At 42.7% G+C, this 27,988-nt stretch overlaps 1 protein-coding gene across 13 annotated transcripts in view; it reads left to right on the forward strand.

Annotated features, from left to right (window-relative positions):
* The window catches only part of AKAIN1 (A-kinase anchor inhibitor 1), an 86,708-nt gene continuing 59,370 nt past the window's right edge, over positions 651–27,988 (forward strand). The window contains exons 1-4 of one of the 13 annotated variants that reach the window (XR_002345040.1): positions 651–839; positions 5,793–6,074; positions 9,516–9,731; positions 12,881–12,952. The gene's annotated coding sequence lies outside the window, so the exon portion shown is untranslated. The other 12 variants (XR_002345037.1, XR_002345033.1, XR_002345031.1 and 9 more) reach the window with 12 other exon arrangements.

Here is a 27,988-nt window from a genome sequence, read left to right on the forward strand (position 1 = left end):
GTTGCCACAGTGCCTTCCTTTCCTGCCTGTTTCAGTGGCTCTCTGCACCCTCTCCTCTTATAATGACACCAGTCTTACAGTATTTAGGATCCATCCAACCCAACATGATCTCAATGTAACTTAACTAATTAAATCTGCAAAGATCCTATTTCTATGTGAGGTCACATTCTGAGTTCTCTGGTGAACATAAATTTGGGGGACACATTATTAAGCCAAGTACAGTCCCTGTTCCCCCCCTTTTATGGCTTTATTTCTTTTTAGATCATTAATGACTTATAAGAAACAAGTGGGTTGTATTCTTACTTGCTTTTGATGACCTTTGAGAAATCATTCCTTGTTAAGTTTTTCTCAGCATTCATGAATTATAAGATCATCAACTCATAAATATACATTATTTATTTTGAGCATGCTCATTAGCCAAGCTTCATATATTTCCTTGGACTTTTTGTTTGTTTTCTTTAATTATCCTGCTCTTTTTGAGCTTGCTGGAACATCAAGGTCAGACAATACATTTTTCACAACTTGTAATGAATTTTGGGGGTTTCACTTTTAATAAGCCTTTCAAAAATGGAAACTCTATCAACCTATTCTTTTCTCATTTTAAAAAACAACTGGAGATTCTGTGTGACTTTATTTTTTTGATGCAGGTATTTATGGTCACCTGACAAAAGGGTGATATCAAACGACAGAGTCCAGTGAGAGAAATGTGAAGTGTGGACAATATTATATCACAAAAATGGCATCATTTCTGCATCAAGGTGAAGAACAAAGTTGACTGGAAATGTTTTTACCAGCATCCTCATTGAGGCAGCCTGGAAATAGACTTCCAATCTATTCAGGTAAATCAAATGAACTATTTGGGGAAGTTAAACACAAAAAGTAACCATGACCAGTGTGGACAGTGGGCTGGAAAGGAGTCAAGAGGGAAGTAGTCAGGAGTCAGTTGTCATGGCAAATGAGGCCCAGCTCTGCCAGAGCACAGGGTGTGTGTCTCTAGCTCCATCCACAAGGAAAAGAATGTCCAAGACTAGTGAGCTCTGACCAATCACTTTATTCCCTCCTCCTCCCTTGGCGAGGAACAAAAAAAGGGGACATAGGAAAATGGAAATGGAATCTTCAGTATTCCTGACTGGGGAGAGAGGAAGACACGCTCCCACATCCATTTATCTGTAAGCCCTGCCATTTCTGACTCCAGAACATGCCTCAAATCTTTCCCCGTCTCTCAACCTCTGTGGCCTCCACCTTAAACCCTTTCCTTTCTCATTTAGATTAATGCAGTTCAACCCTCAGCTGTCTAAAGTCCAGAGGTGTATAGGCCTACATAGTCTCCAAGTGGATTATAAACCTGTGTTATTGGATGTAGCCAGACTATGGTTGTAATTGACGAGCAGTGTAGTTCTAACCTGAATGTTGCTTGACATTTTCACTGTTAAGGAGTAAGAGGAAAGTGCAACAATGAAAATAAGTTGTAACTTCGACTGTTGTCAGTGAGGTGACATCTTGACAGAATTGGCTAATAGTTTCCAAAGAAGGAGAAAGATATTTCTTTGTTTTTGACATTCACAATGTAATGGATGAAGACACACACAGGGTAAAATTTAACCTGCAGTATTGTTTTATCTTAAGCTAAGCAATCAACAAAACAATAGCTCAGCCCCTGATTTGTGGTATTTGTCAATTTCCATGGCATTAACACTCCGACAATAGCTGATTTCAAGCTAATAAACTGATGCAACAGAAACATGATCCATTTCCACCAGACAATAGATGTAAGTAACCTTAAGAGCAGGGACAGTAGTAAGATTGTAGTAAGGGCCTTAGAAAGTCATGAGTTTTGAGTATTTATTATCTTTGCTTTAATATAGTTAGAAGGATTTGATTTTAAATAAGGGCTGTGGGAGTCCTCTTCTGGCTTCGTGGGTTATAAACCATCCATGAGGATGCAGATTTGATCCCTAGCCTCAGTCAGTGGGTTAAGGATCTTGTGTTGCCAAAAGATGTGGTGTAGGTCACAGATGCAGCTTGGATCCTGCATTGCTGTGGCTATGGCATAGGCCAACAGCTATAGCTCTGATGCGACCCCTAGCCTGGGAACTTCCAATATGCCACAGGTATGCCCCTAAAAAGCAAAATAAATAAATAAATGAGATTAATAACTGGCTCATCAAATTGCTGAGAACTTAACAATAGACGCTTGTGAGCTGATGAGCACAGGCTCTGGCACACACCCTCATTCTGTCCCACCCCTTGGTCTTAGGTTTGGCCATTAGATATTCTTTGGCCAATGGGCATTAGTAAGCATGACACAAATGGAGGCTTGGAAAAGTGGTTGCATGCAACTCTTGCTCTTTTGATCCTCTGCTTTAACAGAGGAACAATTGCAGACCAGCCTGCTGGAGGATGAGACAGTGGAGGAACCGAGCAGTCCATTTGTCTCAGCCGAGGTCATGCTAGACCAGCAGAGCATGAGAGAGCCCAACCCAGGGTCAGCACTAGGCCCAGCAGCAGACTGTTCAACTCTGCTGAACTACCCGCAATTCCCTAAATGTATCACACCTGATACAGTGGAGAGACTAGAAGTCTAGGAGGAATTCATTCCAGAGCACTTATAAATGAAACAGCAAGAATAAGACAAAGCAAACCACAGGGAGCCTATGGAGGTGTGTTAGGTCAAAAAGATATTCCTTAAACCCTCAAACCAGCATGCTTAATACGTATTTATATATTTTCTTTTAATGGATTATTATATGGATGATTTATGAGCATTTTGATGAGAAAGTAGCGATTATCAAGAGGCAGTTTAATGGTAAACAGGTCTATGGAGGTAATTTCGTTTGTTTCAGTAGAATTACTGGCATGTGAGGTCAGATAGAAGCCTGGTGTACCTTAGCTTTAAGGTGTTTGGCCGTCACAAGGTGTACACATAGATAAAATGGAGAAACATGCTCTGGATGGTGGAATAATTGGATGGACACTCAGGTATGTGAAGCTGTTCCTAAGCAGAGCAATCGGGCCCCTCTCCAACAATATCTCTAATCACCACCCCCAAATTTAAGTACCTAGAATTCCCCAAATGTATCATATTCTCATACCTCTGGGATGTGCAAATACCAGTCCTTTGCCTAGACCAACATTTTCCTCCTCCTTCCCGTCCTTCCTCCTCATCCTTCTAACATCAGCTTTGGCAACTCTCTTAGAAAGTGATCTCTGACTCAGCCTTAGCCTGGGCAGCTGTATACAATAAACTAAATACCATAGCCTGGGTCACTTAGAGAATAAACATTTATTTCAGGGCAGTCAGGACTGTCTTGTTCATAGTTGTGTCCATAGCACCTAGCACATTAATGACACACAGTTGTCTGGTGATGAACCACGTAAGCACTGCATGTTACAGGGATGCTTGCTGCCTCTTTTCTGAAGTTACTGATGGTTTTGGGGGCGGGGGAGTTTATCAATTTTGTAGATAATGTAAAGTAAGGAGGATAATAGAGTCAAAATCCCAAAATTCAGAATCCAAAATGACTTCAACAGGTTGAAACAAACAAGATACAGTTCTAAAGAGACATTTACAGTTTTACAGGTGGGTTCATGTTGCCCAGTGGTTCTCAAAGTGTAGCCCTGACCAATGTTGAGAAAAATATAATTGAAAACAAAATCTTGGAGTTCCTGTTGTGGCTCATCGGAAATGAACCTGACTAGTATCCACGAGGATCCCTGGCCTTGCTCAGTGGGTTAAGGATCCAGCGTTGCTGTGAGCTGTGGTGTAGGTTGCAGACGAGGCTCAGATCCCGCATTGCTAGGGCTGTGCTGTGGTGTAGGCCGGCAGCTGCAGCTCCTATATGACCCCTAGCTTGGGAACTTCCATATGCTGCAGGCGCAGCCCTAAAGAGACAAAAACAAACAAACAAAAAAACCCAAAATCTCTTGTCAACCTAGAAAACCTCTAAATAAAGATAGAAGAGAAAGAAAATAGTTCTATTTTGAATAAGCATTAAACCAGAATGTGATGTGAATCACAGGAAAGTCATGAAAGAGATAGCAAAGACAGAAAGAAATGGCACCCATTTATAGAGCCAGGCAGATGAAACCCACTACATCCACATTCTCAGGATAAGGTAACCAAGTCTCAAGTCGGTGGACGATTTCCTTCAAAGGAAAAATAAATTTCTCGTGTCTTTATTATAGAGGCAGGTCTGTAATTTGGGGACAGGTACTGGCTGAAGTTAGGCTCCTGTACTCCAGGAAACTGGGGGCGGCGGGTGGGGGGGGTGGTTTGCTCTCTTGAGGATTTCAGTTCAACACGTGGCTCCAGGTCCCCTTTCAAAGAGAAATTCCTGAATTGTAAAATGGGGAGAGGCTTATTTAGCCTTTAAAAAGATTGACATGCATGTCAAAAGGCAGAGAAAGCGCCTCCAAAGGCAAGTTTTCTAAAGTAAATGCTCTCTTTTCTTTGTAACAGGAGAATTAAATATTTTTCTTATCTCTAATTTGTTTTACCGACACCAAGAGCACCAGCATCACCTAGAAAGTTTAGTTAGAAATGCAAATTCTCGGATCCCAACCAGACCCACTCCGTCTGAATCTCCGGAGTTAGGGCTGGGCCATCTGTGCTTTTACATAAGCCCGTCAGGTGAGGCTGATGGTCTCTAAAGCTTGAGAATCCTCATGGAGAATTGTTGACAGCAGGCCATTTGAAAAAGAGCTAGGGAAGATGAAGGATTTCTTTGAACTTGAATTAATAGTTATCTGTATGTTGCATTACATAGGTACTCACTGCTCTGTTAGCACATTACCTTCAATTAATTGGCAAGAAATGAAGAAATAGAAATAAAGATATTAGATGAACCTCAGTTTAAGCAAGACAGCCAAATCCTAATAACTTGCAGAGTGGAAATCAAAGCAAAAACATAATGAAAGCTTATGCTCTTCTGGCTCTAGAATGCATTCTCTAATATAATACACAAAGAGTTGCCTGATTTTCTGGAAAACTACACAATGCCCAAATCAGGTAAAGCCATACAAGCCAAACTCAAGAGAAACTAGAAAACTGTGCAATTTTTTTCACATGAACTCTGTCTGAGAGTCACCTGGCTTTCTACTGGGGGACAAAATCTGTCCTTTCTCAGAGCTCCTCAATTTAGAAGGTAAACTGGAATCACTCAAGGATAAAAAGCCTCTGAGGAGACTCGGCAGCAGATAGGAGAGTCCACACCAGCTGTCTGAGCAGTGAGGCCTGATCCCCTCCCTCTACACGGGCCAGAGCCTGCCTGGACCTCCAAGAGAGCTTCACAGCCTCAGCTCAAGCTCCGGCACAAGGGCTGACATGGTGTTTGGAGTAGTGTGGAATGTCCTCGTCCAAAGAGTCTGCTTTGAAAAAAGTCCTTTAGACCTCAAATTTGACCCTGATAAACTCTGTCTGCCACTGAGACAAGGAGCATTCATGATGCCAAGCTTCCCTGATGAAGGCCTGAAGTGAGGCTGGGGGCATTTGCTTTCTTAGGAGCTCTGGGTGTTCCTGTGATGGCCTCTCCCCCTTGAGTTCCTGGGCCACAGACCTGTTTCTGTCCAGTTTACCCAGGATGTGGCAGTCAAAGCCATGCAAATGGGAAAAATGAAATTGGAAAGCAAATACAAACTGCTCGGAGAAGGGGAAAATTATGATTAGATTTTTAGGGACTGTACCCCAGAAGGTGCAGAAACAGGAACTTGCTAAAGCTGAAATCTAGAAGGTCAGAAAGAAAAAACTTACTACTGACACAAATTCCCTGATCCCTATTTCTGAACTTTTCAAGGGATTTGAGCAGTAGGAGGTGACTGAAGGCTATCTCATGATGAAGAATGGCTGAAGAACTGTATCGAGGATTACAAACTAAGAATTGAAATGGAAGGCCCACACAGAAGAGAGATCCAATCTGACAGAGGAGGAAATTCAGGTCTGGAAGGCCCCAGTGGACAGTTGGCCTTGCAGGTGAACCTGATAAAGGACCAGCTGAGGAACCATTCCCCAGAGACCATTAAGCAGGGGCCTAAAGAAAACAATGAGCTAATCATTCTGATATGACCTTATTTTAGAGGTGAGTGGAAAAATCTGATGAGGAGGTCACCGATTAGTGACCTTCTCACCCTCCTGTCTGTGTATCTGGAAGCAAGCCTTGTATTCTTTCATGTTTTTTTATTTTTTTGGAGATATAAAATGTACTTTATAAAAAAAGATGGCTATATATAGCTATATATAGAAAATTAATTAAGTATGAGAGTCATTCCCATTGTGGTGCAGTCAAAGTGAATCTGACTACTATCCGTAAGGATACGGGATGGATCCCTGGCCTCACTCAGTGGGTTAAGGATCCAGCATTGCTGTGAGCTGTGGTATAGGTCACAGATGCGGCTTGGATGCCCTGTTGCTGTGGTGTAGGCTGGCATCTGCAGCTCTGATCCAGCTTCTAGCCTGGGAACCTCCATATGCTGCAGGTTCAGCACTAAAGAGCAAAAAAGAAAAAGAAATTAAGAATGAGATATTTTGACTTCTGAGTTACATTTTTTTTTCACACTATTTGACTTTTTAAATGTCAATGCTGATCTTTCATTAGAAATATTTTGCATCCTATCAAACACGTGCTCTTATGAGGTTTACTGAAATTTTTTTGGTGCTATAGCCCGCAGGTTTTTCCACTATGGGAAAAACACTGATTTGAAATTAACAGTCAATAGGCCCAAGACTCAATTTATCTTGTCAGTACATCTGTACTGCAAAAGAAGCAGTTAAATATGAGATAATTTTGAGTTGCCGGGTCTCCTTACAAACTCCTATAATGCTAATGTGTAGTGACAAAATAATTGCTATAACCTGACTTTAATCAAACTGTGCAAAAATATAATTTAAGGGTTTTCACTATGGTTCTCAGGTATGTACACTGTCCACCAAAGGGGACAGTGATTTTTTCTTAATATGAAGCTGTCTAACCTGGAAGTTATTTTATTGAGACTATATTGACCACCAGAATGACAAAACCCAGACATGAATTCTCAAATTATAAATGATCAAGAAATGCCTTTAATTACAGGGGAAAAACTGAGATCAAAAAAGTAATTTACAAAAAAGGAGGCAGTGAAGTCATTCAACACAGGGGAATAAAGGTAAGTAGATATAGCTCAAGGAATGTGCCACTCCCCCTTCTTTCTTACATGTATCTTTAAAAATATACCATATTCGCCAGATTCAGCAGCAAACATAAAAATTGCTCAAGTTGGGTTTTACAAAGCCTCCTTGGTAAGCTGCATGTGTTTTTTGTTTTTGGGTTTTTTGTCTTTTTTTTTTTTTAAGGGCCGCACCCGTGGCATATGGAGGTTCCCAGACTTAGGGGTCTAATAGGAGCTACAGCTGCAGGCCTACACCACAGTCACAGCAACGCCAGATCCCAGCTGCGTCTGCAACCTACACCACGTCTCTCGGCAACGCCAAATCCTTAACCCACTGAGGGAGGCCAGGGATCGAACCCATGCATACGTTTTCAAACTATGGGATAGAAAGTAAAAAAGGCCGTAAAATAAGGCTCAAATACGCCAATCTGTACACATGAAAGTATTAGTTTACCAGATATCAGAATATGCATTTATTACTTTTTTCTCACAATTTTGGTCTGGGGGAAATACATTTGGTCTCATTCATCTGTGCCTTCTATAACACCAAGTACAGTCTCCAGCATTTGGTGCTGTAAAATACATATTTACATTTTCAAAGTAAATTCTTTTCCCATGTACTGTTCAGCGCCTGGATATCTCTGCCCAGAAGGCACAATCTGTGAGTTTGCTTTGGTTTCAGAACAGAAAGGAAGCATGTGGAAAACAGGCTGCTGGGGCAGAAGTGTCATTTTGGCTGCTAGGCACGTGAACCCTGGAAGCTATCCAAATCGGTGACCCTGGGGGGGATGTGACAAGCTCAGGCCCTTCCCTGGCTGGCCCAGACGGTCCAAGGCGGTTAGGCAGTCTTCCGAAGTGGCAGGTGGCAGGAGCGTGATTCGGAGTGGTCCATTCAATTTCTAACAGGTCCTCTGACAATGGCTGGGTTGCTGGGCCAAGTGCGAAGGCAAGGGAACTTCCTCGCGCCGGTTGTGGGCCCAACAGCTGGAGGCTGGGCAACTCTAGGTGGGTCAACGCCAAGCACAACTCAGTACGTTGGGGAGGACAGGGGCTCGCAGCCCTGTTTCCAGCCCCTCCCTGCCAAAGGCCAGCTTCAGCGCGTCCACGAAGCCCTCGTAATTCGCCAGGATAGGGCTCTGTCTTAATATAGGGGACAACCCACTCCTCCGCCGGCCCACTGAGGCGACTGATTAAAAACGCCACCTTGAGGGTATCACTTAAGAATCTGTCCTCGAAAAACCTCATATAAGAGGCCGCTTGGATCTAAAACTCGGGAAGCCGCGTGGAGTCGCTTTTTAAAATCTCAGGACGAGCAGGCGGGCGGACGCACCTGAGCCAGCAGGTTGGCTTTCTCGCATAGCAGCCGCCGCACCTGGTCCATGAGCTCAGTGTTCTCCCTGCGCAGGGCATAGTTCTGCGGCAGGGGGTCCCGCATCAGGATGGCCAGCGCGTCCATCGCCGCCCGCCCGCGCTGCCGCCACGCCGGAAGTGCGTTTAGCTCAGGGGCGGGTCCGGCGGCAGCATGTCGGCATTCCGCGGGCCTGGCCGGGCCTAGGCCCGAGCACTGGCTGGCAGGGTCGTCGAGACTCTTCGCCGGAGAAGCAGGAGTCAGGAAGCCCGAAACCGGCGAGCGGCAGGGAGTGGAGGAGATCTGGGGCTAGGAAACGGGGCGGCGCCGCAGGCTAAAGCACCGTGTTCAGCGGAGGAATCTGACTTCGTGGCGGCGCGCAGCGACTTCCGGTGGGCGCCTTCCGTGGTCCAGCGCGCAGGCGCTTAAAGGGGAAGTTCCCGGCAAGAGAGCTGCGCTCTCCTGGGAAGCTGCGGGTTCTCGTACTCTTTCCAAGGTGCTGCGCAGTCCTAAAGTTTATTGAGGGTGTTCCATATTCCTGGCACATTACGCCGCGAGGAGGCAACTCTAGTAAAGCCTTCCGTGCCTGCGGAAACCATCCCCTGGGGTTTCCTGCTCGACGAGGAGCATCTTTAACGCGGAGATGCTCATCTAAGTATCATATCTTGTCTAAGCCTCCCGACTCTGTGAAGTCCATGCTAGTTTTTTGGTTGGTTGGTTTTTGTTTTCCTGAAGACACAGGACAGCTCGGGGATTATACCCGCTTCTCTGGCTACAAAGTCAGTGGAATGTTGGTGAAGTTTTCCTGAGTGTCAGGTGTTTGAAGATGAGTTTAAATTTCAGGTGCCGGGCAGGGTCTGTAGATAGGAGATTAACGCCATCCTATGATTACCTTAATGAGAGGATCACATCACATCTGGTCCAGTTCAGCCACTGATTACAGGTGCTGGCTGTGAGCCCTACTTCTCTAATAGGGCTGTGCTCCGACCGCCTTCCTACCTAACCAGTCTCATGTTTTTTCCATCAGTGTGATAAGCTTGCTAAAGAAGACTTCAACCTTTGTGCGTGTGTGACTGCAACTATCGATTTAAGTGATCACCAGCTGCTTGTTGCCCTCCTGAGTGGACAAAGTCTACCTACAGAACCACTTGCAAGCCCTGGGATTCAGCTTTGTCCCGCTGTTTCCAAATTTGAGGTGCTCAAATATTGACTCCGAGGACCTTCCATGCCAGAACCACCCAAGGTGAAACTCTGGGTAGGAAACTTCAGGAGGGGGATATGACTGTGTAGTTCAAGGGCTAAGAAACTCAAAAATATCTTTTTCTTGTTCTTTTTAGGGCTGCACGTGTGGCATGGAAGTTCCCAGGCCAGGGGTCCAATTGGAGCTACAGCTACCGGCCTACACCACAGCCATGCAAGATCTGAGCTGCATCTGCGACCTACCTACACCACAGCTCATGGCAATGCTAGATCCTTAACCCACCGAGTGAGGCCAGGGTTGGAGCTCACACAGTCATGGATACTAGTAGGGTTTGTTACCGCTGAGCTGTGATGGGAACTCCTCAAAAACATATCTTGCTGAGTAGTTACGCTTATGTTTACGAATATAATTCTTGATTTTTTAGAGGTGAGAACTAATACTTTATGCTATTAGCTTCCATCTGTCATTTACATGGAGATAGTAGATTTTGATTTTGGCTTTTTTCTTTTTTTTTTATGGCCACACCTGCAGCATATGGAAGTTCCTGAGCCAGGGATCGAATATCAGCTGCAGCAGTGGCAGCAAGATCATTTAACCCATTGGGCAGGGTAGGGGATGGAACCTTTGCCTCCACAGTGACCCGAGCCACTGTGATCCTTAACCCACGGTGCCACAGTGGGGACTCCAATTCTGGCTTTTAATTGATGTATTTTTTTTTCTGTTGTAGACTACTTTGTATTAATAACACATTTCCTAATAAAACTACAATTTGCAATTGTGGTAAAACGTTCAAATACAAAAGTATTAGTTACCAATTATGTAAAGTTATGTATCTCAAGAAAGAAAAAAGTTATACAACAAAAAATGCTTATCTATGGGTGGTAACATTTTCATTTTACATGTCTTTGGATTTTTAAAGTGATGATTGATTTTATAATTAAGGAAAACAATAGAATGCATTAAAATGAAAGAAAAAATTAGGAAAAAAATGAAAGAAATGCTTCCCATTTTAAAACAGTATTTATCTGAAGGGAATTTTGGAAACCATAGAGGAGGCACACCTAGCTTAACCGATACTGTGTTTCAAATCTCAGGCTTAATCTGAAGAAGTCCAGTGTTTTTCTGTTCTTTTTGAGCTAGAAATTATTATTATTATTCTGCTGAGGAAAAAGATAACATGTCACCATATTTAATTCATCTAAAAAAAGAAAGCCATCTTCTAAGTCACTATAATTTAGGGACTTTCTCTGGAGCTACAGATAGTATCAAAATGTCAAAATGAACTCTTTGTCTTCAGTGTAGGAAATACAAAGTTTATGACCCCAAATACAATACAGGAAAATCAGCTCAAAACACTCAGGCTATTTTCCCCAATAACCAATAATAGCCGCATATATTCTTTTTCACATATCATGTATCACAAAATATATTTAAAAAAAACATGTTGTCAGACATATGATAGGTTATCTAGTCCTGAGCTTATCTATTTTGGGATTTCTTATGGTTTTTCTTTTTTTTTAAGTCACTGATTTAATCACTTATTATAGGTCTGTTCAGTTTTTCTAGTCACTGTGTGTAATTTGTGTGTTCCTAGGAAAATTTTCCATTTCATTTAATTTATTGGTGAACAATGATTTCTAGAATTCTTTTATTTTTTATTTTTATTTATGTAAAGTTGATTGTAATGTCCCTATCTTCATTTCTGATTTTACTTATTTGTATCTTCTTTCTTCTTTCCCAGTCTAGCTAAAATTTTGTCATTTTGTTGATTTTTTTTTTTCCTCTAAGAACAGACATTTGGTTTCACGGATTCTCTCTATTGTTTTTCTGTCGTCTATTTCACTTTTCTTCTAATCTTTATTTCTTTCCTTTTGCTAGCTCTGGGTTTAATTTGCTCTTTTTCTGGTTTCTTAAAGTGTGTTATGGACTGAATTGGATCCCCTAAAAATTCATATATTGAAGCTCTAAGCCTCAGAGTAACTGTATTTGGGAAAAAAAAAAAAAAGGCATATAGGGAGGCAGTTAGGGTTAAATGAGGTCATAAGGGTAGTTCTGTTTCTCTGAAGAACCCTGACTCATACCTTCTTTTATTCATTTCTAAATCTTCTTTAATCAAGGGTATATTCATGTATATATTCTATAGGAAATTATTTTTCAAGTGTATCCTACCAAAAAAAAATTCTTCTGACAAGAACCAGGATCATGATTTTTTTTGTGTGTGTGTACTTCCGTATATTCTCAAGATGTTTTTAAAAGGATTTAGAGAATATACAGCGAATGATAGTACACATCTGTTTTGGATAAGGGTGTAGTAGACAATGTTAAATTTATTAAATGTATAAAGGGGGGGTGACTTTTGCCACGGTGGGACTAGCAAGTCAAAAATCCCTAGGGTGGGCTGGCAGGCTGGAGATTCAGGTAAGAGATGATACTGCTGTTCTGAGCCTGAAGGTTGAAAACGAGGTGGAATTTCAATGTTGTAGTCTGGAGGCAGAATTCTTTCTTTGGGAAACTTCAATCTTGTCTCTTAAGGCTGTCAACTGATTGGATGAGGCCCACCCCCATCATGGCGGGTAATCTGCTCACTCTAAAATCAACCGATTCTCAATATCCATCACATCCAAAAAAATACCTTCATAGCAACATAAAAACCAGTATATGACCAAACAACTAGTCACCACAGTCTTGCCAGGTTGACACATGAAATCAGCTATATAGGAATTTGATTATTTTAAAATAAAACTGGAAGATACTAGAAGAAATGGCCAAAACAAAAGTGGGTGTGAGAGAACTCATCTGGATGTTGTTTTTTATTTGACTCACAATTCCTTTAGAAAAGAAATTAAATCAGGAATATTTCAAAATTGTTACTTCTTTTAGGCAAGTCAATGCATAATCATGCACCTATCTGTGAGGGGTTAACCAGAATATATTTCAAATTGCTCAAAGCAATTATGACCAAGAATGGTCTGATTGTCGAATAAATGGTTGTTGTTGTTGTCCAGGATGTACCTTTATCACATGTTGGCTCTCCTTGGGGGATCACTTACAGTGACTCAGACTGTGAGTTAGGAAATGAGAGATCCCCTGATGTCACATTAGAAAGACTGGTGAGACTTATAAACTTGGCTTGGTGAATGGATAACCTGTGGGGTTGAAATAGAATTTAAAATGGGTATATTTTCTTGCAGATACCCTTAAGAGACAGCTCTCCTACCTCCTGGAATGAGTGGGCTTTATTTCGACTGGGGCCCCATCCTAAGGTAACAGTCCCTTTTGATCGCCTGCTGTCGTGTCTGGAGCCCAACTATATTCGCCAGCCTTTACAGATGCGTTAGCAGAATTGAATGAATAATGTCTGAAAGCATTTTGGAAGCAATCAAACATTAGAAAGTTGATGAATAGGTATGGCAGTGTATTTACTAAAGAGATTGTAAATGTCAGAATTTATCAGAGGACACTTGTTGGTTTTAAAGATTTATGTAATATTTAAATGAATTTTGGCACTTTTGGTAGGAGGGATAGTTTTCTCGAATTTTCAGAGCTTTCAGTGTGGGAAGCAAAGCATTAGGGAATTCTTTGATTTCAAGGTTTTAATAGCAGAGACAGGAGTGTGGCTTATATGAATACCAGTTTAACAAGGGTTTAGTGGTCCTTTAAAAGACAAAGTTCTAGGACCAACTGTTTTAGTTTATTATAAAAAATACCAATCATGAAAAACTGTGAGAAATTAGTACTGTGGGGTCAGAGAAGTGGTCCTTGAAGAAAGAGCACTTGAGTTGACATCTGAAAGACAGGAAGGCATTAACCAGGGAGGAGACAGATTTTTCAGAAAGTAATGGGCAAAGCCTCTGTTGTCAGGGGAAGTGTGGTGTACCTGAAGACTAAACAAATTCTGGCATGTCCAGAGCGCAGAATGAAAGGGAGAATAGTGCGAGATAGGGCTGGAAGGAGAGGCAGGGACAGGACAGTGGAGGCATCCAGCAGGCTCTCTTATAAGTCTTGATCTTCATCCTAAGAACAAGAGACAGTGTTGAAGTGTTAACAGGGCACATGATTCCTTGTTTCAAAAAGATTACTCTGGCCGACTTTGGTTAGAGCACATGTGGGGAGACCAGTCAAGGCTATTGGAGTGGTTCAGGCGTGGGCCAGTGGTAGCTTGGATTAGCAGAGGAGTGAGTGAAAGGGAAGCAGATGGCTCTGGGAGTTCTGTAAAGGGTCAGATGGACAGGATGTAGTGTTGCCTTGTCTAGTGAAGGAAAAGCTTGGAACTTTTATGTCCTGAGATAAGAAACATTGGAAGAGGGTCATAGTTATATCTGGGACATGTTGAGCCTACTGCTGCTGGTAACTGTCAGCCTCCTCAATCTCAATTCCAGTCCCCATCCTACTGCTAGTTCTTACGCTTGCCGCTCACTCTCTTTAATAGCTTTACTCTAGTATTGCATCGCCTACCAGTACCTATAATCAGTTGATCTCTCATGGTTTCATGGCTTCTCACTCGTTTCTCATCTCGTTGACCACATTAATCAATTTCTCCTCCTTCCATAGCATTGTGATAATCAGCCCCTCACATACATGCTGGACTCCCTTGACCTCCTCTTGTTTCTTTCTGTCTTGGAAAAAACACAATCCTATTTAAAATCAGTCCTCTACTTGCTGGGGAAAAACACAAAACCATGCTGAATGAGCTCAATTTATATGATCGTTAATATCGAGCATAAGCTCTCCCACTGCCGCCCTGAGAGCCAGAAGCAAGCAGGAGAGAACATCCACGAACTCCTACCACATCTGCCCACCACTGACAGGTGTCTTTGTTGTGCCTTTTCTCCCCTTATGACAAAGGAACTAAGTGCTAGCAAAGGCTGACCTCTTCCCTTGTGATCCCATCTCCTCCTAGGACGGACTGCCTGGCAGCAAGAGCAGAGCTCAGAAATGCCCTCCTGTCTTTCTGCCACCATCACTCTTCTCCTCCTCCAAAACCTTCTTCTGACCTCACTTTTCTCTCTGGCTGGTGTCTATTTTCTTACCTTCTCTTCACAGTGAATCTGCTCAAGTGAGTTGTTTGTGTTCACTGCCTCTGTTTTATCTCCTGCAGTTTTATCTCCACTTTGGGCAGACTTTCAGACTTGGTACTTTACTTACCCTGAATGCATCAAGGTCACTGTGACCTCCTTGTCATTTTCCATCCTTGTCTTATTTGACCCGTTTGGAGCATTTGAAGTCAACATCAAAGATCGGTTTGATAGCGGATTGCTCTTTCTGCCTTGAAATTCTTTCTTCTCTTGGTTTCCAAGCATTATGCACTCTCTCAACTCGACTCTCATCCTGTGGATGCTCCTCCCAGTCTCCTTGGCTAGTTCTTCCTCACCTCCCTGTGTTCTTCGTGTTGAGTGTCCAGTTCTCACCTCCTAGACCTCTTCTCTGACTCCACTTCTGTAGTGATCTTTTCCAGGCTCATGGATTTAAGTACCATGTGGAGAATAGAAGACGCCCCAGTATTCCTCTCCAGCTTAGACCTCTCCCTGAGCTCTCTAGACTTATATATGCAGCTGGTTACTTAAGAGCGCCTCTTGGATGTCTAATGCTGGTCTCAAATTTAGTATGTTCCCAAGTGAGTTTCTGCTCCTCCTTTTTCAACCTGCTCTTTCTGAAGTTTTCTCCATCTAAGAAAATGGAGGAGTTTCCTTGTGGCTCAGTGGTTTAAGGTTCCAGCGCTGTCACTGCTGTGGCTCTGGTTCCTTCTGGCCTGGGAACTTCTGCCTGCTGTGGGAACAGCCAAAATAAATAAATGAATAAATAAATAAGTAAGTAAAAGAAAAAAAGAAAATGGAAGAGTCATCTTTCCAGCTGCTCTGGTCAGAAACCTGGGAGTTATCTTTGACTCCTCTTTTTTCTTCTCAAACCCTGTATCCAAAACATCAGCAAATTCTCTTGGCTCTTCAAAATATATACAGAATCTGATCACTTTTCACCAGTTTAACAGTGATTTGGTCAGGGCCATCATAATTATCTAGCTGGATTACTGCAGTGGCCTCCCTGCTTCTGCCTTCATTCCCCATTTGGTCTACTTCCTGCCCCATGCTCAAAGTGGCACTTTTTTGGGGGGCAGGGGGGACCCTTGCCCATTGCATGTGGAAGTTCCTGGGCCAGGGATCAAACCTTCACCACAACACTGACCTGAGCCACTGCAGTGATATCGCTGGGTCCTTAACCCACTGAACCACCAGGGAACTCTAGAGGAGAACTTTTTTTTTTTTTTTGTCTTTTTGCCATTTCTTGGGCCACTCCCTCGGTATATGGAGGTTCCCAGGCTAGGGGTTGAATTGGAGCTGTAGCTGCCAGCCTACGCCAGAGCCACAGCAACATGGGATCCGAGCCGCGTCTGCGACCTACACCACAACTCACAGCAACGCTGGATCGTTAACCCACTGAGCAAGGGCAGGGATTGAACCCTCAACCTCATGGTTCCTAGTCGGATTCATTAACCACTGCGCCACGACGGGAACTCCTAGAGGAGCACTTTTATAACATAAGTCAGACTGTGTTATTCTTCTACTCAGAACCCTCTAGTGTCTTCCCATTTCTTCAGACTAAGAGCCAAAGTCCTTAGAGTTGCCTCTGAGGCCCAATATCATATAGCCCTCCTGTTAGCACTCTGATTTTTCTCCCTGCTTGCTCCCTTGTTCTCCAGCCTCACCTCCGTGGCCTTACTCTGTTTCTGGAAGGTGCCGTGCATGTGGCCACTTACAGGATTTTGCAGTTTTTCTTCCCTCTGCTGAGATGTCCCCTTTCATTGCTTCTTTACCCTTTTCAGGCCTTTTGTCAAATGTCACCCTCTCAGTGAAGCCTTACCTGATCACACTATTTAAAATTCCTATTTCTTCCCCACACTCCCTATTTCCTTCTTCCACTTAGTTTTTCTCCATAGGATTTATCATAGTGAGAAAAATCTGTTTTCATATATTTGTGCTTTTGTTCCTCTTTCCCCAACGGGAATGTAAGTGTGTTGAGAACAGGAACATTGTTTGTTTTTTTGTTCACTGTTGTAGCATCAGTTCCTAGAATAGTACTCAACCTGTAGTAGATTCTCAGTATTTGTTGAAAGCATGAATTAGTGAACCCGAGTGCATATAGTCAATGAGTCTGGAGCTCAGAGAAGAGGTCTTTCTTTCTTTCTTTCTCTTTTTCTTTCTTTCTTTCTTTCTTTCTTTCTTTCTTTCTTTCTTTCTTTCTTTCTTTCTTTCTTTCTTTCTTTCTTTCTTTCTCTCTCTCTCCCTTTCTTTCTTTCTTTCTTTCTTTCTTTCTTTCTTCTTTTTTTTCTTTTTAGGGCTGTACTCCTGACATATGAAAGTTCCCAGGTTAGGGGTCGAATCAGAGCTACAGCTGCCGGCCTCCATCACAGCCACAGCCACGCCAGATCCGAGCCGTGTCTGCATCCTACACCACAGCTCATGGCAGTGCCAGATCTTTAACCCACTGAGTATGCAGGAGCCCTGATGATCTAACCTGGCCCTGAATATGGTCATGGTGGAAGCAGGTGTGGCCAGGGATCAAACCTGCATCCTCATGGATCCTAGTCAGGTTCGTCAACCGCTGAGCCACAAAGGGAGCTCCCAGAGAAGAGGTATTGCTGGGGAAATATATTTGGGACTCATTGTCCTATAGATATGGTAACCATCTATTTAAGTTGGCCCTGAATAGTCTGGGCACAATTGCTAATAGTACCCAACCTTTACATTAAAAAAAGGCTCTGGTGTCAGTGATACATTGTGCAGTTCTTCTAAAACATTTTACAGTAATTGAAACCACAAGACTGGATGGAATTGCCTAGAGAAAGTCTGTAAAGTGAAAACAGAAGAGAATCTAGGAAGAGCCTTTGGTTCTCTAACTTTGAAAGGCTTGTAGACGGGAAGAGTCTGAAAGTGAGACTGAGGGGAAGTGTCAGAGGAGGAGGTGGGAAACCAGAAGCACAAAAGTGGAAAAAGTGGCTCAGAGTTCAGAAAGAAAAACAGGAGTTCCTGCTGTGGCCCTGTGGTCAGTTAACGTAGGTGAGTACAGGAAATAATAGGCTTTTTTTATGCAGGTCATCAAAGTTGATATTTAATAAGAAAAACTACCACCTCTGTTATGGCTCTTATTGCTTCTCTAGTTGCTGCCCCCGGTTGCTGTTGAATGGGCAAGGATTGTATTTTATTATTGTTGTAACATCTAATTTTCTTCCAAACCCTATGTGCTGGATATTAATTTTTCTATCTTAGCATTTCAAAAATAGGGGCTCAGGAACATGCCTAGATTATTCTCACAGTTAGATAGTCAAAAGGACATCTGTCTTCTAACTTTTGTTTCATCTATCCAACATGACCATTTCCTAGTTTCTTATATGAACTGAAGTTATATTTTCAGTATATAACAGTATATAATCCTTATCATGTGATAAAAATGATCAACACATGTTCATCCAAAGATGAAATAAAGGTATTATCTTAAGAATAGGAGAACCAGAGATGATGTTTTTCTTAAGCACACAATTTTATGCAGAAAGTGAATGAAATATAAAATTTATTTTAAAAAATGCTTTAGAAGGTAATATGAATTTCTTCTTTGGTTTGACATTTAAATGCTCAGATTAAAACCTGATCTTTGGAACAAATAATATTATTTTAAAAGTGAAAAAGAGGAGTTCCCATCATGACTCAGTGGTTAACAAACTTGATTAGCATCCATGAGGACATGGGTTTGATCCCTGGCCTTGTTCAGTGGGTTAAGGATCCAGTGTTGCCATGAGCTGTGGTGTAGGTCCCAGGTGCGGCTCAGACCCCACATTGGTGTGGTTGTGATGTAGGCTGACAGCTATAGCTCCAATTTGACGCCTGGGAACCTCCATATGCCACAGGTGCAGCCCTAAAGAAGACGAAAAGACAAAAAAAAAAAAAAAAAAAAGAAAGAAAGAAAGAAAAGAGGGAGTTCCTGTTGCAGCTATGGCATGATGTTGTCTCTCTGAGGATGTGGGTTCAATCCCTGGCCTGGCTCAGTGGGTTTATAGGATCCAGTGTTGCCACAAGCTGCAGCGTAGGTCACAGATGCGGCTTGGAGCCAATGTGGCTGTGACTGTAGGCCAGCAGTTACAGCTCTGATTTGACCCTTAGCCTGGGAACTTCCTTATGCCACAGGTATGGCTGTTAAAAAAAAAAAAGGTGAAAAAGAGGAGTTCTGTTGTGGCGCAGTGGGTTAAGGATCCGGTGTTGTCACTGCAGTACTTGGGTTACTGCTGTGGGTGGGTTTGATCCCTATCCTGGGAACTTCCACATGCTGCAGGCACTGCCAAAAAAGAAAAAAAAGTGAATTCCCCTGATGCCTAGAATGGGCCCAGAACAATAGCCTCTGAGGGATATAAGAGAAGCTCATACAAACTAGAGACCGGGGCTTCTTTTGCATATTGGTCTTATGGTCATATTGGTTGTGTAAAAAGCCCTCTTAGCAAAGATGCTTGGTCTCGAGGTTTCCCTGATGAAGGCATCTTTCCTTCATCCCATTCCACACTCACTAAGCTAAGCTCCTTGAGTATCATCTAGGGGAAATGTTGGATGAAACTAAGTGACTAATAATCCAGGTGAAGCTGAGGACAAGTGCCAGGTCCTGTTTGAGGGAAGAGAATGCTGTGGTCCAGGAGAATAGTGACCACATAAATTGAGGATGCTAGCTTTCAAGAGCAGGTGGCACAAAGGTCATGGGATGGAGAAGCCATTCCTTCTACATCCTTCAAGGTGGATGGCTGGCAATGGGCAATTTGAACCTGAATTAAAGAACCCTTCTGCACATCCTTCTGAATCCCATGTGTGTGACAGAGAATATCATGGGGGCGTGACGCCCAGGACATTGCCTTCTGTGTTTGTGAAAAGAGAAAACATGCTATGCTCTGCATCAGCCCTACTTATTTTTTTTTAAATCCTTCTTATTTGAGTTTAAATTCTGGCTCTACCATTTACTGCCTGTGTGACGTTTGCAAAACTATTTAATCTCTCTATGCCTCATTTCCCCTGCCTTTAGAATGAGAGCAATAACAGCGTCTGTCTCAGGATTACATATGATAAATTCGGGCAGAGAAATTAGCATAGAGCTTGGCATAGTCATGTCAACATGTGTTTCTCAAACAGCTGCTGTAGAGCTGAGCCTGTGCTAGGCACTGAGAATATTGTGATTATTCACAACATTTAGGCACAGCTTCTGCCCTGATGGTGATAACCGGGCACTAAACAGGTAATCAAATAACTATGAAGTGCCAAATTGAGGAAAGTGAAATAACGGAAATGAATCTAGAATCCGGATGGAGAATTGATGGTGTGTCTGTGTGTCACAGTGTGTAGTGGTTGGGCGTTAGACATACTAAGATTAGTTAGACAGGAAAAACCTCTCTGGAGAGTAATATTTATACTTAGACTTGGATGAAAGAGACAGCTGTGTGGGATGGAAGGAATGGCATTTCCAGCAGCCAGAATTGCTGTGTGAGTATACTAAACAGGCGCTCAAAAAAAAAAGTTAGTGAACTTCGTAGAGATTCTTAGGCCACACCCTCAAGGTGGGAGGAAAAAGATTTTTTTTTAATAACCGAGAGCTAATCTTTTTATCATTTTGCCTGATAGCAGAACACTTAACCTAGTTACTTTGAGGCATGTTCTTGGGTGGAGAGTCTGAACCCTAACCACTAGTCCACCAGGACCAGCAGGCTTGATGTTGCTCCCCAATCCTTTGGAGAAAAAAATCTGGCAAAGAGACTTAGAGTAGCGAGGCAAATAAAGTATTTATTAAGCGAGAAGATGAGGAGATACATGGCGGAGAAAGCAGAGGCAGGATCCAGTGTGGGAGGGGTGGCAGGGAGAGGGACAGAGACAGAGAGACAAAGAGAGCGATGCGTGCTTTGGAGGTGATTTAAATCACTTGTATGGGAACAGTCCTCCTGGGCTTCCTCTGGCCAATCATCTTGCTTCATCTGGCCTTGAGCCCACATGTGGCCTGACTGAGGGCCCTCCCCTGTGTGCACACAGCATCTTTCAGCCAAGGTGGAAGGTGGATTCTAGTGCAAGAGTCTCTGGGAAGTTGAGAGGATATGCTGTGGTCTAGTGCCCCTCCCTTCTCTGACCCCCGAGGAACCTTTCTGCACACGTGTATTTCGGGAGGGCTTCTCAACCTCAAGAATGGGAAATGTGTGGTCTCCTTATCCAAACAGGACACAGCTCTTTCTTGCTCCTGCCATTATCTTTATTTTGTCCACAGGGGACAGATTTCAGTTGTTCAGCCTGGGACCCATCTATCTTCTGCCTCAGGCCCGCTCAGTCATTTCAGAAACCTCTGAGTAAAATTCTGAATTTTGTGTTTTAAAAAATTTTATGACTGCACCTGCAACATATGGAAGTTCCTGTGCCAGGGATTGAATCTGAGCCACAGTTGTGACAACACTGAAGCTGTAGCAATGCCAGATCCTTTAATCCACTGGGTCGGGCTGGGGATCAAACCTCCGTAGCAACCCAAGCCACTGCAGTCAGATTCTTAACCTACCGTGTCATGGTCCAAACTTCCCAAGTTCTGGATTGGAAATAGCTAATATAGGATTTCCACTTTGGACCTTTCCCCTGAGGCTGTGTCTAAACTCAAGGGAGGTGAAGTGTCCAGGTTGCAGATACCAGCTGTGCCCTGGTGGTTACTGTGATGTAACCCTGTCTGTGTTTTGCTTGTGGGGCTTGATCCTGATCCATCATCTGAGGTCCCAGTGTCCCCCCATGGCCTCTGGTCCCTCTGGAGCCTTCCTTCCTTTGACTTCGAGACCCATCATGGCCACATGCCCAATCCTTCCCATGCATATAGAGTTCTTTAGGGTCGGGAAGGGCCTAAGAGGTGGCCCTTAAGCTCATCTGCCCAGACAATTCACTTCACTATCCATATTTTATCCCTCTAGCCTGGGAATTTGCAAGAGGCTAGAGGCCTTTTTCTTTTTACCTTTTTTTTTTTTTTTTTTAGGGCCACACCTTCAACATATGGAAGTTCCTAGGCTAGGGTCAAATCAGAGCTGCAGCTGCGGGCTTTCTGCACAGCCACAGCCACACCAGATCTGAGCTGCATCTTTGACCTATGCCATAGCTTGTGGCAATGCTGGATCCTTAATCCACTGAGCGAGGCCAGAAATTGAACTCACATCCTCATGGATACTGGTGGGGTTCTTACAGGAACTCCCTAGAGACCTTCCTGAGCTCCACCCTTGGAAGTCAGATGAAGGTGTCGGGGTTTCTCCAGATTCATCTGGGCTCCTCATTAGTTCCCCTTAGAGGCCCCACTTCTTCTTGGACTGACCAGGATTGGGATACAGCCTCCTTTTTTGGAGCCCCTGCTAAATCTATAGTTTCTTATCCCTGTGAGAAAAAAAAAAAAAGTCTTTCCTCCAAGCCCCAAAGGACTTTTCAAACAAAATTAAAAAGTTGCAAAATATTTCCTTTGGGCTTTGAGTGAGTTTTCAAACAAAAGAAATACAAAACTGACTATGCTTTTTTTCCTGCTTTTCTCCCCCAACTCTGTTTATCTTACAAACTTAGCCTTGAGGCTAGGACTTAAAAACTTTCCCCCTCTGCTCTGGCAGTTGAAAGCCTCAGCTTTCAAGACTTTAGCCTTTGCTTTGCATTTCAAGCACATATTTTGAAATTCAAATGCCAAGAATTTGATGTTTTATTTTCTAAACATAGGTCAGTCTCTAAAGCAATAAGGTCCAGCCTAATGTCTATCATTGTTACATAATGTGGTGTAAAATCAATTACTGACTATGAAAAGTATTGATTTCTGGGAGTGCTTGTTGTAGCTTAGTGGGTAACCAACCCATCTAGTATCCATGAGGATGTGGGTTTGATTCCTGGCCTTGCTGAGTGGGTTAAGGATCTGGCACTGCTGTGAGTTGAGGTATAGGCTGGCAGCTGCAGCTCCGATTTGACCCCTAGTGTGGAAACTTCCATATGCTGTGTTTGTGGTCCTAAAAAAACAAACAAAAATTAATTTCAGTTTCCAAATGTTGCCATTGCCACTTAAGCATTATTAGCTCACTCAAAGACCTTTTAACTATTCTGCCAGATTTGTCTGGCAACTTCTCAGTGGTTCTGAGAGAGGAGGAAAGGGGTCAGGGCACAACCCTTAAAAGAATGACATAGTCCTTGAGGATAAGACAAAAACTGGTCAGAACCAGCCAGGTCCAAGATGGTGGATGATCTGACTTCCAGTGGACCTTGAGTTCCACCATAGCTCACTGTAACACATTAGCTGAATGACAGGCCCACAGGCGCCAAGGCCAATCATTAGAGGCCAAAAAGTGGGCAGTGGCCCAATTCCTGGAAAACACCACCCCTTCCCGGAAATAGTTGGAATTTCATAGTTTCATTAGCCTATGAAATTGCCCAGCCCGTATTTCAGGGGTTCTCAGCTCTTGGCTTCTGAGATGGCCCATCCTTTGTCTATCTCTCAGCAAATCTACTTCTTACCTTTCATTTTGCCTCTTGCTGAATTCCTTCTGTGCTGAGACATAAAGAACCTGAACTTGGAGTTCCCGTCGTGGCGCAGTGGTTAACGAATCCGACTAGGAACCATGAGGTTGCAGGTTCGGTCCCTGCCCTTGCTCAGTGGGTTGACGATCCGGCGTTGCCGTGAGCTGTGGTGTAGGTCGCAGATGCAGCTTGGATCCCACGTTGCTCTGGCTCTGGCATAGGCTGGCGGCTACAGCTCCAATTCGACCCCTAGCCTGGGAACCTCCATATGCTGTGGGAGCGGCCCAAGAAATAGCAAAAAGAAAAAAGAAAAAAAAAAAAAAAAAAAGAACCTGAACTTAAGTGGGTCCTGGGACCAGGTGTGTGATTTGATTTAACAAACTGGATTCAAGGCCCAATCTGGGCTTTGGCTGGTTTTGAGTCCCAATCTGAGGTGTGTGGTTTCTGTTCTAGTGGTCCATGCCCCTCCCCCACCTACACTAAAGCCAAACTGTGTGGTTCGTTATCTTCTCCTCTTTGTCCACCCACCATCCAGGATGACCTCCACAGCCCCTTGCTCCAATCTTGGGGTCCTTTCACTTCTTCCCTGGGGATTGTTCAGCAGTCTCCTACAGGGGTGCTCAAGATCTTGTTGTCTTCCAGGATTCCACCTTAAACTCAGAGATCTTGCCTCCAGCCCTGCCACCTTCTTTGCTCTTGAGCTAGACTTTCAACCTCATGTCTAGTCCATAACTTATTTTCCTCCTCCTTAAAAAGTGCCCTGTGGCTTAATATCCTTCCCACTTGGATCCCATTGGTTAAGTGCAATCTAAACTGTTAAAGGAAAATTCCAGTAGTCATAAAGTTTGAAAAGGTCCAACTGGTTTTATTCAGCATTTCACATGCTGGGCAGCATCCAGATTCATGGATGCTGAGAGAAAGGAGCTCCGAAGAGCTGTATGAGGCGAGAAATTTTTATAGACCATGGAATGAAGAAGTTTGCTGATTGGTTAAAGCAGAGTTACTTTTCTTACAGGGAACAAAGGGACATCTTGGAGCTGGCCTGGTAACTTGTGCTGACCAGGAAGGCACTGGTTGGTGCACCTAGGCCTTCGTTTCCTGGAAGAGCCCAACATGGAAACTGGCTAAGTTTTAGCTTGCTGATTGGGGCTTAGCATGAGTGACTTCCTCTTGGGCCTACTGTAGATATTTTAACAAACCTGTACCTGACGTCATGTGACTGGGGCACTGGGCCCCATTGTAGAGGAGTGTTTGCAGACCTCAGCTGGGTCTCAGTGTCCTTTCCCTCTCCCATTCCCCTGCTCCTTTTTCTACTGGACTCTAAGCTGCTCAAGAGTGTTCCTGGGTCTTATACCTTGGAATCTTTAGTATCTAATACTCTTCTTAGGACCAATCCCCTGATCAATAAATGTTTGTTGAGTGAATAAAGAAAAAGTATTGCTTATTCTTATTTTTAAAATTTTTATTTATTTTTACTTTTTATTTTTTATTTTCTGTCTTTTTATGGCCACACCCGCAGCATATGGGAGTTCCCAGGGGTTGAATCAGAGCTGTAGCTGCCGGCCTACACCACAGCCACAGCAACACCAGATCCGATCCATGTCTGTGACCTACACCACAGCTCATGGCAACCCCAGATCCTTAACCCAGCGAACAAGGCCAGGGATTGATCCTGCATCCTCATGGATACTAGTCAGATTTGTTTACCACTGAGCCACAACGGGGAACTCCAGTAATGCTTATTGTTAAAATAAAGTAATATTTTATATTAATTTGTTCATTCTTTTGTCATTCAAAGGGGCTAAATACAGTAATTCAAAAGTTTTGAATAGAGAAACGTGAAATTATTTAGATTTAGAACATTAAAGAATGAGGAAAAATTGAGTTAGCATACTTTATAGTTAATTCTGGCTCTCAAAATATTCCATTTTGGAGCTTCCTTGTGGCTCAGTGGGTTAAGGATCTGGCATTGTCTCTGTTGCAGCTCTGGTTCAATCCCTGGCCTGGGAACTTTCACATGCTATGAGTGTGGCAAAAAAAAAAAATTCCATTTTTACAATAGTCTCACCCATATGTCTTTTTTTTCCTTTTCATTTAGGGTTGCATCCATGGCATATGGAGGCACTCAGGCTAGGTGTTGAATCAGAGCTATAGTTGCCGGCCTATGCCACAGCAACGCCAGATCAGAGCCACGTCTGTGACCTACACCATAGGTCACGGCAACACTGGATCCTTAACCTACTGAGTGAGGCCAGGGATGGCACCCAAAACCTCATGGTTCCTAGTCAGATTCATTTCTGCTGTACCATCATGGGAACTTCTCACCTATATTTCTGTTTATTTGAAATACAGAAATTAATACAGACTTATTTTAATTGAAAAAAATTTTTTTGGCTATGTTGGCAGCATGCAGAAATTCCTGGGCCAGGGATTGATCCTGTGCCACAACTGTAACCAGAGCCACAGTAATGACAATGCTGGATCCTTAACCCATTGAGCCATAAGGGTACTCCCTGCAACTCATTTTTAGCTATTAAGGTCTAAAGAATAATTCTTCTCTGATAGCAAAATCTCTGTGTAGTATAATGTTACTCTCCTATGGTAGTGTAATTTACCTAAAGTAAAATGCACTCATTATAAGTGTATAGTTTAATGAGTTTTTTTTTTTTTTTTGGCCACCCCCCTAAGCATGCAGGGATTGAACCTGAGCCACAGCAGCGACCTGAGCTATAGCAGTGACAACACCAGATCCTTAACCTGCTGAGCTACAAGGGAACTTCAAGTTCAGTGAGGTTTGACATGTGTACACTTATATACCACTAACAGTAAAGATGTAGACATTTCCCCAAAAGTTCTTTTGTGTTGGTTTTCAGTCAGTTCTAGTTCACCTCCCCATATCCCCGAGCCCCAGATGATCACTGATCTGCTATCAACTATAGTTTCTTTAGCTTTTTCTAGAATTTCATATAAATGGAATCATATTGTATGTACTCTATGGTGTCTGGTTTCTTTTGCTCAGTACATTGTTGGACTTTATCAATATTGTTGCCTCTATTTGCCGCAATTTGTATAGCCATACGTTGTCGATAGACTTGGAGGTTGTTTTAGTTTCTGGCTACAATGAGTGAAGCTGCGGTCAACGTTCATGCACAAGTTTTTCATTTTTCTTGGGTAACCACCCAGGAGTAGACTGCGTGGGTCTTAGGGTAAGGTGTAAGTTTAGTGTTATGAGAAACTATCAAATTGTTTTCCAGGGTGGTTGTAACATTTTATATTCCCATTAGAGTTCTAGTTGCTCCGTACCTTACCATATTTCATCAGCACTTGGCATTGTCAGTTCCTTTTAATTTTCCTCTTTCTGCTGAGTATGTAGTGATATTTCACTGTTTAAATTTATATTTCTGTGATAACTAATGATGTTGAGAAGTCCTCATGTGCTTATAGGCAGTTAGTAATATATTTCTCTTCTGAAGTGTTTGTTTAAACATTTTGGCAAGTTTTAGTTGGGTTGTTTTCTTATTGAGTTGCAAGAGTCACGAATATATATGTCAGGCATACACATTGTGAGTATTTTCTCCTGATCTGTAGTTGGCATTTTTATTTTCGTAGCAGTGTTTTTCAGACAGCAGAAAATTTTAATTTTGAAGTCTCATTTACCAATTATTTTATGGTTTGTGCTTTCTGCGTTTTATCTAAGAAACCTTTGCCTGCTCTGTGGTTGCAAAGACTATCTCTTATGTTACAAACTGATTCTTAAAATAGGTTAAAAATTAACCAGCGAGTCAGTATCGTTATGCTCTTAGTAGCTACTAAGTTCTAAAGAATAACTCTTCTCTGATAGCGAAATCCCTGTGTAGTATATGGTTACTCTCCTGATTTTGAAATGAGCCTTTGAATAGAAATGAAGAGCTTTGAACAATTGTTTAAACAATTAATAAGTATTTCCAAAGGTAATGGTTGAATTTATTCCCAAACGTAGAGCCCGAGTGAGCAGGAGCACCCAGTTTCTCAGTTTAGGCTGTATTGAGGCTCTCTTCTTTTTCATACTTCAAAAAAAAAAAAAAGGCTTGTCATTCCTTTTTTCCTTTTGTTAGAAAAAATCTGTTTTGAGTCTCTCAATATGCCATTTTTTCTTGTCTTTTGTATCTTTCTCCTTTTATATGTGCTCTTCCCAGAAAGCTTTTTTAATTTCTTGCTTCTTTTCTTTCCCTTCCCACATTTCTTTCTCATCTTTTTTTTTTCTTCACATCTTCTATTTCTAGTCTTTTGTTCTCATTGACTATTCCCTTCTGAACTTGACTTAAGTGTGGAACCTATACTTATTTATTGCTTTTTAGGGCCACACCCATGGCATAAGGAAGTTCCCAGACTAGGGGTCGAATTGGAGCTGCAACTGCTGGCCTACATTACAGCTGCAACAGTGCTAGATCTGAGCCACATCTGTGACCTATACCACAGCTCACGGCAATGCCAGATCCTTAACCCACTGAGCGAGGCCAGGGATTGAACCTTCATCCTCATGGTTACTAGTTGGATTTGTTACCAGTGAGCCACAACGGGAACTCCAAGGAACCTATGTTTAAACAGACAGTACTATGCATTCAGAAGTGGAGTAAAGTTTTATAGTATCTATTGACAACTTTGAGGATGAATTGAATATTGAGTTGATGCTTTACGCTTCTCCTTAAAACTAACTAATGTTGGTTTTAATTTGAATGTGGTCTTCAACTGATTCTTTTTCTCTCCTGTCATTGGGAAGAATCAACAGTTTTATTTGGCAAT

This window comes from Sus scrofa, chromosome 6, assembly GCF_000003025.6.
Source record: "Sus scrofa isolate TJ Tabasco breed Duroc chromosome 6, Sscrofa11.1, whole genome shotgun sequence".
Lineage (NCBI taxonomy): Eukaryota > Metazoa > Chordata > Mammalia > Artiodactyla > Suidae > Sus > Sus scrofa.